At 42.4% G+C, this 10,331-nt stretch overlaps 1 pseudogene; it reads right to left on the minus strand.

Annotated features, from left to right (window-relative positions):
- Positions 1 to 7,516: 7,516 nt before the first annotated feature.
- Positions 7,517 to 8,180, minus strand: LOC140502697 (glutamine amidotransferase-like class 1 domain-containing protein 1 pseudogene; annotated as a pseudogene).
- Positions 8,181 to 10,331: the final 2,151 nt, after the last annotated feature.

Here is a 10,331-nt window from a genome sequence, read left to right on the forward strand (position 1 = left end):
GTCACTTAACCCTGATTGCCTCAAAAAAAAAAAAAAAAAGGTGAGCTCCTGGACAATAGTGATAGTCTTTTGCTTTTCTTTGTATCTCTAGTGCCTGACACAGTGGGTCCTTAATAAATGCTTACTGATTGAATGACTGACTATAGCCTGAGAAAGTCTTCTCATATATATTTGGGGTTTTTTGGGGGGATGGGGAACAGCTATGATATTCTGAGAGGGGCAGAATGCCCAGTATAGGCTGTCAGCATCCTATAGAGACAAGTCCAGGGAAGCAGGGTCTGGCAGAAGGAGAGATTTTCTATCCAATGGAGGAGTCTACGATGGATCAGCTTCTGACAGAGATTACAGCTTTGGAACAGGCTCAGCAGGAGCAGGAAAATGACATCAGGGTCCTCAGCATCTCTGCAGCATCAAAGGCCTGAGTGGCCCCTCTACATGTGTGCCCTGGTCGCATGTGTTCCCTATGTGTATGCCACTCCAAGCATGTGCTCTGGCCAGCTGTTTCCTACCTATGCCCATTCTTTACAATGATGGTGTGTTTATTTGTGGGAGATGATGCCCTCATGTTTATTGGGAAAATATTTCATTGCTACTTTCTTACATATCATTTCATTTAATGCTTCTGCTTTGAGATGTTTATGTCTTCAAGTTGATTATTATTTTACACCAAAAAACTTCCACTTTTGTTGATATTTTTTGTTTTTCATCCATTTCATTTTCCAATATATCATTCACCCTTCCCAATCAGAAAATCGTTCCTTATAACAAAGATTTTTTTAAAAAATCAGTTTGGCAAAACTTGTTCTTCAGTTGTGTCTTACTCTTCAGTCTCCATTCAGGGTTTTCTTGGCAAAGATACTGGAGTGGTTTGCCATTTCCTTCTCTGGCTCATTTTGCAGATGAGGAAACTGAGGCAAAAAGGGTTAAGTGACTTGCCCAGGGTCACATAGCTAGTAAGTATCTGAGGCTGGGTTTGAACTCAGAAAGATAAGTCTTCCTGACTTCAGGATTGGCATTCTATCCACTATACCACGTAGTGGCTTTTGGCAAACTTAACCAATACTAAGCAAGTCTGACACTGTACGTATGTTCTATGGCCATAGCCCTACACCTCTGCAAAAAAAGTAGGGATATGCTTTCTCATATCTGTTCTTCAACTCCAAGCTTAGTTATTATAATTACATAGCATTCAAACTCAATTTTTTTGTTATTCTTCCCATTTACACTGTTATCTATGTCTCTTAATTGCCTCTGGCTTATGATTAAAGAGAAATACATGAATAAGAGTTTGTGAGCTATGATTTTAATGCATCTGGACCCACAAACTGCTTTGAACTACTTTGAGTAACCTTCTCTAGGAAAACCCCACTGTGAGTTGGCGGTGGGGTTCCACAAGGTGCTACACTGAGGAATTAATTAACGTAGTTAAACTGAGAACCAGTGGATCCTGGAGAGCTTTCTTTCCCCTTGAATCTTATTTAAATCATGTAATAAAATGTACATTTAAAGATTTCCCACCATCCATTTCCTGCTCCCTTACCTAACAATCTGTTATAGGCCATCTTTTCTTTTCTCTCTTAATCTTTCCTGGTCCTCTCAGCTCCCATGGCTTCAATGATTACCTCTCTGCAGATGATTCACAAGTCTATGTATCCTATGCATAATGAGTATTATTTGGCTTGCCTTCTCAATGGGTGGGGGAAGGCCGGGAAGGAAGAAGAGAAAATAAAACTCAAAATTTTAAAAATAAATGTTAAAAAATAAAACTTTCAAAAAGTAATCTTGACCAAAAGGAAAACCAAATCTATGTATTCAGCTCTAATTCTCTCTTCTAAATTCCTGTCCAGTGTTGCCATCTATCTGCTGTGAATCTCTACCTAGATATTCCATAGGCATCTCAAACTCAACATTTCTAAACTCATGCTCATTATATAATATAAACCCTTTCCCAAACTTTTACCATTTCTATTGAGTACAGCACCATTCTTCTAGTCATGAAGGTTCATTATCTCTGTCATTCTTATGTTTTATTTCCCCTAATTTCCAGTCCTCTCAATTCTACTTCCCCAGCATCTCCTCTTAACTCTCTTGGTTCCCACCATGGTTTAGGCCCCCATCACATTCTCACCTGAACTACCATAGTAGCTTCCTAGTTGTGTTGGGGTTTCAAGGTATGTTGCAGGGTCATCTCAAAAGAATTCACAGACTCAGATCATCTCCAAACTAAGCAAAGGCATTTATTGAGGATCACGCTCTTGGCAGACTAAGCTCCCTGAAGACACCAGCAACTTAGCAAAACAAGACAGGGATTTTTATAGAACAAATGATGCTATCAACATAAAAAAATATAAATATTAAAATATAAGATGGATTTGCTAATATAGGACATTGGGACTAGGGGCCGTGGCTAGAGTCCATCAGTTGATCTTGTGTATTTAATATTTCAAACAGTTGCCAACAAAATCTTCCTAAAGCACTGGTCTGACCCGTTACTTCTCAAGAAGCTTGAATAGCTCTGTGTTGTTTTTAGAACAATGCCCCAACTTGCATGAAAAATCACTCACACTCCAATCTACCCTCTTTCACATCTCTCCCTTCCAGCCAAACTGACTTGGGAGAGAAATAATAACTTCTCTCTTATATTAATAATCCAATTATTAATTGAGATGAAAGTTTTCTCTTTCTATTTTCTTATTCAGAAATAAGCCCCTGTAGGTTATTCAGCCAGTCTCTGAAGGACATTGCTAATAGATGAGATTGTCCAAATCCTTGGGGCACATGCTTTTTGATCTTGGATGGGACCCCACCCAGCTAGAAAATCCTACAAAGAGAATCTAATCTAGGTGGATTCCAGTCCATTGTGTTCTATTCAGGCAAACTTGGGTATAGGTAGACCTCTTTGCCTAGATTCCCCAAGGTAGAGATATGAGTAAGAGCTATATAATCAAGTCATGTCCCTAGCCCCTCATTAGAATAAGCCCACCTCTCATTATAATATTCATTCTCTCATTGTCAGCCAATCAGAGTTGATTCCACCTGTCAGGAACACCCATTCTTCCAGGGGTATGCAAGCATTAATCAGCTTCCACGGTTCATCTTTGGTTTACAAAAGAAAGCCAAATGCCATCATTTTATTAATTATCTATTAGCCATAATTAATAAAATTGATTATTAAATAGCCACATTCTGTCTCCCAGGCTTTTTAAATGTCACACTTACTTGCTATTCCCTTAAACTCATTATTTCATTTCCCATCTCCACCCCTTGCATAGGCTATTCCATATGACTACAATGCACTCCCTCCTCACATTTCCTTTTAGAATCCCCAGGTTCCCACAAGGCTTAGCTCATGTGCCACTTACTCAAAATCTCCTTCCTTATTCTCCCTCTTCACTTTTTTTTTTATTTACTAATCTGTTTACCTGTCTGTATCCTCCAGAATATAAGCTCCTTGAGGACAGGGATTATTTTTTCTTTTGATTTTGAATCCTCAGTGCCGAGCTCTCTGTAATGCACAAAACCACTTAACAGATTTTGATTTTAATTAAATATTACTACAAATGAGTGAACACAGTGACTCTAGGGAGGAACAAGAGAAGAGACTGAGTTTTGTCTCAGGAAATCATTCATTGTCATCCTCGTACTGTGGCGGGCCCAAAACAGAGATATAGACAAAAGGTCACCAAGACTTTTTGCAATTAGATGGCATCTGGTTTTCCACATGATCTTTTGTTTTTGTCAGATTGTACCCTTTTCCATTGTTTTTTAAATTAAAGTGTTTTTTAATTAGCAAAATCCATTTTTCCTCCTTTCCGTGCCTAAACCCACTGAAAAAAAGAGAAAAGAAAAAACAAATCTCTTATGACAAATATGCATAGCCAAACTAAACAAAATCCCTCATTGGCTGTATTAAAAAAAATCTGAACCCCAAATCCATCAACTCTCTGTCAGGAGAAGGAAACCATATTCATCATCAATCTTCTGGAATCCTAGATGGTCATTGCATCCATCATAGTTCTTAACAGCTTTCAAAATTTTAAATGTATGCCTTTCCTCTTATATCTGTGAGAGCATGAGAACATATGTTACAACAAACAGACCAGTGGCAATCTAATTTTTAGCTATCTGGTATTTATTTTGTATATCTTCTGCATATTCTTATATATGTACAAGTTGACTTCCCTGATAGAACATAAGTCCCTTGAGGGCAAGGATTAATTTATTTTTGTCTTTATATCTCGTACTCAGTAAAAATGCCTGACTTCATAAATGTTTCTTGATTGTGATCATAAATTTATATAGTTGCTGATTTGTTCGTGTTATTGTTTTGAAAATAATCTTCAAAGATGGCTACATTAAAAATAATTCCAAGAGCTCTTGATGGAAGGAAGCAGGCCTTGTGGGGGAGTTAGCTGTATCTCAAGGTCATGTTTCATGGATTGCCTCCAAAAGATACTGGTGCTGAGATGCTAAGCATAAGGCAGAAAGTGATGCTGCTCTTCACCCACAGACAGTTAGGACAGGAAGTCACTCAGTTAGTCAGCAAAGATTTATTAAGTTCCTACTACGTGCTAGAACTGTGCTAAATTCTGGGAATACACATAACAGCAGAAGACAATCACTTTCCTAAAGAAATTTGCATTCTCATGTGGAAAGATCACACAAAAAAGAGAGCTGGAAAGGTTGGGGTGGTGGTTGGGGAAGGCATTTGATTCAGGGGCATACGAGAAATAGCTTTGTAGATATTAATCAGATGTATAGCCTGGCCTGAGTCTCTTCCTTAAATAGAAGGTTCTAGGTAGAATCAGCCAATATCAGAAAATAAGGCCTCCAAGGGAAAAAATTCCAAATGTGAGTGGTCTAGGGGTGGAAGGACTTTCCACGATGAGGAGGTTTCTATAGCATGATGGATAAAGTCCCGAGGATATGAGTGTAGTATCTAAGGGGACAGGACCAGCGTAGACCTTTAAAGAAAGTCTTAGCTGAGCAATTCCTGGACTGGTTAGTGGGGTACCTTTCTTCAGATACATGTGCAGGTCATTTGTATATGCTTGATTGGCTAAATGATCACCTGGAAGCCTGGACAGGGATTAGAAAACAAGGAGAGTGGGGAAGAGTTGTACAAAGGAATCCTGAACTGGGGATCAACTATCTCAGCTGCCCTTTCAGTGATAGTAATGTTAGGCTTACCAAGGCCTGTGCTTCTGGTGCAATTCCCCAAATATATGACTTGGCAGACCAGGGGCTTTGGAGGGGACGATAGAAAGGAGTTTCAAGGAAGCCAGGGAGAACTTGGACTTGAGCTGTAAGGGTGAAGTGGAGATCTTAGTTCCTAGAGTACTATACTAAGCCCATTAGGCCCCGTGCATTTAGTGTGATATGACCAGGGAATCTGCTCAGTGATGGAAGGTTGCCAGCCCTTACCTTGCTGAAGAATGGATCAGTGTGGTCCACACTCTCCTCCCCATCACACACACATGCACGCACCCGCACGCGCACACGCACACGCACACACACACACACACACACACACACACACACACACACACACACAACCAGGTTGAGTTTATAGATCTGCCACTTGCCTCAAGATTTCACCATGACAATAAAAGCCAATGTCAGGGTCACGTAATCTATTAGAGGCTTCAAGTTGGCAAGACCTAGACTGGGGTTGGCTGAGAGATGATCACTTTCTTCCTTCCTTCCCTGGTGGTCTCTTCTCTAAACTAAGCATTCCCATCTCCTTCAAGATGCAGCAAGGTAATGCAGTGGAGCCCTGGGCTTAGAATCAGGAAGACCTGAATCTAATCTCTACTTACTAGATGTGTGACTCTGGGTAAGTCATTTCTCCTCCGTCTGCCTCAGTTTAACTCAATTGGAAAATGGGGCTGATAACAACACCTATCTCCCAGGGTTGTTGTGAGGATCAGATGGGATAATATTTGTAAGGCGCTTAGCACAGTGCCTGGCATAGAGTTCGCTCCCTTCCTTCAACCAATTCTCAGACTGCACATCCTTCAATCACCTCACAATTCTGGTCACACTGCTGTGCTACCAATGTAAGGAAAGACTTCCTGACATGTAGGGCTGCCAGCAAAACTGCAATGGGCTGCTCCAGGAGCATGGTGTTCCCCTTTAGGAGTCCTTCAAGGACAAAAGGGATGGCCATCTGTCAGGGATATGGAGAGGAGTTCCTACTGAGGTAGTCTGGGATAAGCAGCTAAATGGTGCAGAATAAGCAGTGACATTCAGGGAGGGTGGGGGGAAAGAAGCATTTATATAGTACCTACTATGTGCCAGTCACTGTCCTGAGCACCATATGCAGAGCGCTGAGTGGGGCACCCATAGCCACTGCTCTTTTTGCCAGCTATTTCTTGCCAGTATTTCCTCCCTAGCAGTGGGAGACATTGATGCTTCTCTTAGGGGACTCTAGGCTTTTTGAGCTCTAACAAGGCCTTGTAGCAAAGGGAATAATACACAAAATTGAGGCAGCTCCATCCTGGGGACCAGTTTGCTTAGGCAAGACACATATTCCCAGCTTATAGCCATGAGTTAGGTCACTTCCCAAACTGACCTTCTGAATAGCTCAGAGGGTCTTTATGTTTCAAAGTTGGAAGGAGAAGAGATGGCAAAGGAAGGAGTGGGTGACTCCTTTAGTCTATCCTTGGACTCCTGGCTCAGCAATCAGTCATGGAGACTCAACTCTGCCATAAATCATACATGGTCAGAAGCTGTTCCCTTTCTCCATGTGGCCACCAGGGACATGAGCATCCTCGAAAAAGAGATTAGGATTGGGAGGAAAGTGCTTAAAGGCGTCCACCACGCTTTGATACGTGGTGACGTCAATGCAGAAGTGAAGCTAGGCAAGGAGGGAAAAGAAAGGGCTTGCAAAATATGGCTCAGAAGTCAGAAAATAGGCCAAACACTTGTCAAACTTATAGTTTGCAGTCTGAAAACTTACAAAAAGACCTTCCTATACTATGTTTATTCTTTTACAATCTATCTTTTCACTGGCTACCCTCCATGCCTGGAATTAGCTACCTCTTCCTCATAGAGTCCTTTTCTCCTTTTTAAAATTTTTTTGCCCGTTTTTCTTTTATTAGTGAGTGTGCATGAGCCTGGCCCAGCCAAGGCCCCACTGTCCTAGTGCAGGATCAGCGAGGGGCATTGCCCAGCTATTCTGAGAAGGCCTGAGTGGCCAGGGATGGGAGTGACTTCAGCCAGGACATAGGACATGTGGCTGGGTCATCTCCAGAGTCTCTGGTGGCTCTTCTGGGCTCAAGGTAGGAAATGCAGGGAAATGGGGGGTTGGGGTGGGCTCAGCTTTAGAAGGGGAAGCCACCCAGATGAAAAGGGAGGCACTGGGGTTGGGGGGTATCTTTCAGTGTCTCTGGATCCCTCCCCCCATAACCCAGGAGGGGTTCAGGGCTTGACTGAAGCTGCTTCCACCTAGGCAAGTCCACAGGACAGAGACATCATTGGTCCCACATCCTGAAGCCACATCCAAGGTCTCCTCTTACATCCTGCTGCTACATAGGAACATCGAGTTCTGGACCACCAGGAATGTGGAGGCATCATTCAGGCCTGTGACCAGGTGCTGATCCAGGTCTACATGCATGGCATCCAGCTGACTGGGACTCAAGTTGGCCTCAAAGTCCTTCACAAAGTCTTACATGATGATGGGCAGGCTGTCAAAGCCAGGCCGCCAGATGAACTCATACACAGAGGGCCGGTTCTCTCTGTAATCCTGAAACACCTAAGACTTATCCTCTTTCGTGGCACAGCGGAACAGCTACTCCATGCCCCACAGTACGGACAGGTTTCTGCTCAGTGCTGAAGTGCTCTAAGATCCTGGCCAAGTACCCACTGTTGGCAAGGTCAGTCAGTACCCCAACACAGTTGAGGATGAGAAGGGCATGGTACCTGGTACCATCGATGGACTCTAGCTTGGCAAGGCTGGTGCAGGGCTTCATGTGGAAGTCCTGGATTAAGTGCCTGTTGTTCTCATTCATGCCCACAAAGTCAATGGCCTTCCCCCTGGTGTGGCCACTTGCAGGCTGAAGACAGTACTGCCCATGGTGAAGCAGTGGAGGAATGAGTGAACTGACCTACCATAGGCAGCTGGTGGCACTGGCCATGATGAGGCAGGTGGGTTGACTGATGAGCCACTCTGACATCATGGCCCCAGCCTCCCTTTTCTTCTTTTAAGAAGCATTTTAAGTATCATCTTCCACATGAAGCCTTTCTTGCTCCTTCCTCCCGTGGTTGCCCTCCCTCCAAATAATCTACCTTGCATTAAACTACTTTTTGTGTATTTATCAGTTTTCTATTTATGCTAAACATGTTGCATATAAGCACATGTATTTATGTATAAATATGTACTGTACATGTATACATACATACAATGCATATATTTTATATAGACCACTCTGGCTTCAACCACTTGACGGCCAAGTAGATTATATTCCACTCTTTTCCTCCACTCCTCCAGGGTTCTCTTGGGGCCTTTGTGGGGTTTAAGATGTCTAGACTCTCCACCACTGCCTCCAGGCCCTGCCCATGATGTTCCTTCAATTTAAGGGGGTGGTCCCTTGAACCCCAGTTCCATTTAACTACTGATAGTTGGATTGGCTTTTACACAGAAATATTTACTTCAAAATATAATCATAAACATACAAAGTTATTCTCCAAACACTTGGGAGACATAACTCCCTTCCTCCTCCCCACCCCCTCCTGTCTCAGGAGGGAAAGGGGATTAGATTCTTAGTTTAGCACAACTCCTACAGAGTACAGTCCCTATTCCAAGTCCAGTTCCCATCTCAGGTCCTAGATACTCTAGCTTCCCTGTTAGCCTAGCTGGCCCCACTACCCAGCCTACAGTCCTGGCTCTAAAGTTGCCATCACTGGAATTCCCAGTTTCATGAGGATCATCTCCTGTTTCTGAAACTGAGGAGAACAAATGACACAGAGAAGGACAAAAACACCCCCAGGAACATTTCTTAGAGCTGAGGTAGAATAGAGGGAGTGGGGAAGGAGAGTTTTTCTCCTCCCACCTGTTGAGTTCATGATATTCCTGTTGGGTACAGCTTTAGACTTAGGCAGCCAATCAAAGCAGGCTACTTCCATCCACATGGTGAGGTGTGAAGAGGCCTCCATTTCAGTCAATCTGGACATGCTGCAAAATAGGAATCGTTTCACTCTTTCTACTTGTATCCTCAATGCCTCAGTCACCTCTTGTGCAAGCAAGACAGTCCCTGCCCTACACACACACATATGTATGTATGTGCGTTTGTATATTTGTAGATATGCAAGAAAAACAACCTCTGCCCTAAAGGAATGTACATTATAATAGGAGAAGACATCCATTAAGAGGAAATGGGATGAAGTAAGCTGCATTGCATGGGACTGGCTGGGAAGCCTGTGGTAGGCTAGTGACTTGATCAGCTAAGGTGAAAAGTCAATCAGAGCCCAGGTCTACAAGGATGAGAATCCAAGCTTCTATGGGAGAAGGTCAGAATCACAAGAAATTAAACTGATTATATTTTAACAAGAAATTACTTGTTACTTACGTAAAGTCAGCTCTTTATAGTCATACTATTGATGTGTTAGAGGAAATAAGGACAAATAGGAAAAGAAAAGAATGACTAGAAAGAAAAAAAAGACAAGATGACAAGCATAATGAAAATAGTTTTAATGTGACATTTTTCCAGATGTTGGTTCCAGAAAATTGGAAATGGAAGGAAGAAAGGATATCAGTACCAATTATAACAGTTTTATTTGAAGCCTTACCAACATAAATGAATTGCCCTAATGAGACCTTGTTTGCTGACTCATCAGTTAAATAAACATTTGATCTATTTCCTAAGCAGTCATCTGTCTGTCTGTCTAACAAGGGAACAAAGCTGATTGACAGGATGCAAGGACTTTACATGTAACAGTAGCCTGATGGTCACTGAAGACTGCTGTTTCCTCATTATTCCTCAGCCTTACTTCTCAAGAACTTCATTATTTAGGGCAATGTTTGGAGCCGGGTCTGACACTGGTGATCATCATTAGACTAGCCTGGTAAAATAATGATATTATTTTCCAGCAGAGAATTTATGACTCAGGAGGTTGCACAAGGGTCATAGATTTGGGGGAATTCCTTCACTGGAAGTAGTCTTGGAGACCCACATTCCTCCATCAAGTCCATTATACAAAATAAGTGGAAGTAACTTCCCAGAATTTCCTGCTGTAAGATTTGTGTGTCAGTGTTGGGAGGAACAGGGACTCTAACAGTGAAACTTGTTCTGTCTCATCTGGTCACAGCTGCAATATGACCCAGATTTCTT

Source organism: Notamacropus eugenii, chromosome 4, assembly GCF_028372415.1.
Source record: "Notamacropus eugenii isolate mMacEug1 chromosome 4, mMacEug1.pri_v2, whole genome shotgun sequence".
Classification (NCBI taxonomy): Eukaryota; Metazoa; Chordata; class Mammalia; order Diprotodontia; family Macropodidae; genus Notamacropus; species Notamacropus eugenii.